Source organism: Talpa occidentalis, unplaced genomic scaffold (assembly GCF_014898055.3).
Source record: "Talpa occidentalis isolate TD23 unplaced genomic scaffold, MPIMG_talOcc4v2.1 talOcc4.4, whole genome shotgun sequence".
NCBI lineage: Eukaryota > Metazoa > Chordata > Mammalia > Eulipotyphla > Talpidae > Talpa > Talpa occidentalis.
In genome coordinates, this window is record NW_023604295.1 from 126,457,746 (window position 1) to 126,459,638 (window position 1,893).

General features: G+C 40.7%; 1 pseudogene; it reads left to right on the forward strand.

The window, feature by feature from the left end:
- Window positions 1–1,066: 1,066 nt before the first annotated feature.
- LOC119256991 (small ubiquitin-related modifier 3-like) lies at window positions 1,067–1,638 on the forward strand (annotated as a pseudogene).
- The last annotated feature ends 255 nt before the right edge of the window (window positions 1,639–1,893 follow it).

Below are 1,893 nucleotides of genomic sequence, written 5' to 3' on the forward strand. Positions count from 1 at the left end.
TTAATGAGGCCTGCAGAATGCAGGCAAATTATGAATTGTTTCTCTTGGGCTTGATACAAAGGTAATGAGTGTTATAAAGTATATATTAAAGAAAAGAATAGCTTTAAATAAGCTTTTTTATTATCTAAAAGTAAATGAGAGGAATTATGCCCACATCTAAAATTCAGTATAAACATAAAAATAATCAAGGTCATTTAAACCTTTTGAAATTGTAGCCTAAGTGAGAAGTAGAACTGTAAATAAACTGGAAGTAGTAACACAAGCTGGTAGGATGTAAGTTACCAACTCTTATTTTACCTATGAATTCCTTCTCCCAAGTAAATTTTTTAGGGATCCTGTCAGGATGCAGTAAGAAACCTCTAAAGACAAGATCCTATGTCTCAAATATAGGACATAGTGCGTTGAGTACAAGGGAACCTGCATCCATTGTCTTGTTACTAGAGCAAATGGCTTCAGTATCAAGTAAGAAGGTGGGTTGACTCATTAGGGAGGCAGATGGTTTCTCAGTTAAAATGGTAGCAGATTTAACTGGAAATGACTTCAAAAGTTTATTGCAAATATTTACTGCAATGTTCTATATCTTGCAGTGATATTTAGGAAACATCCGTGACAAGTTTGTTTCTTTTGACCGCAGCAGTTTCCCAAGCTCAAATTGTAAATCTTAAATCAGGGTTATTTTTTTGTACCTTGCTATTACAAAATATCTGGCATAATTTCCTACACTATCTCTTAATTTCAATTGGATAATTTTACCTTTTTTACAGAAATTTTTTTTGACATTTTTGGGTAGTGGGGCAAGATGAACAAAATAAACTTGGTTACTTTGAATTTTGCATATGGCAGTTCAAAAATTATCTCAATGTTCTTTTTAACCCCAGAGATTAGACAGTATATTGTCCCTAACAAAAGTTGAAACTTTTATCTTGTGTGAGCAGTTTTGTTTTGTTTTGGTTTTTTCTCAAAAGAAGTGGGGCAAGTCTGCTGGTTATGCCCACAGTTCTCAAACTTGCATTTTGGAATAACCTGGACATCTTTTTAAAAATTATAGCTACCTGGGATGCGAGGAGGGAGCCCACAGCTTGGGCATGCCCTATCCTGCATCCCAGTGCTGCTTGTGTGCACCTTTTGGTGCAGACTTGGTACCCCTTGTGATAAGGCAGCTGAGGAGACTCCAGTGCTCACACCATGGTCAACAAAAAGCCCAAGGAAGGAGTCAAGAAGAGTAAGATTTTATTAATCTGAAGGTGGCAGGTCAAGATGGTTGTGTGGTGCAAGTTAAGAGTAAGACATACACCACTTACTAATGAAAACCTGTTGCTAAGGACAAGATGTCAATGAGGCAAATGGATTCTAATTTGAGGGGCAGGCATTCAATGAAACACACACCAGCACAGTTGGAAATGAAAGCTGAAGATAAAGCTGACGTCCCCCAGCAGCGCGCGGGAGCTGTCTACTACGAAGGACCCCACTACTGCGCTCCAGAACTCAGTTCCTCCAGAAAACCACAATCTGGTTCCAGCATATCCTGACTGCTATGGTATTGTTTTCTCTGCTCTTCTTCTCCCTCCCCATTCTTTTTTTATGCATAAAGTAACTGGTGTGTGTGCCCAAACATACTGCATCTTTTTAAACTGCCAATGATGTTTTTTTTTTTTTTAAAGATTTATTTATTTTTATTCATACAAGCACTGGGTACAGTCAGAAGCGCGGGAGGGTGAGAGAATTCACCAGAGCCAGAGCGGGGAGCAGAGCAGGCAGAAGGACCGAAGTACACTGCTGAGGGGAGCAGCGGGCGGCAGGAGAGGTCTGCGCGCCATGCGGGACCCTCCTCCGGTGGCCGGGGAGCAGCTGGGGATTGAACCGGCGCTGCAGAGGCTGCGGGCAGCTTCGCAA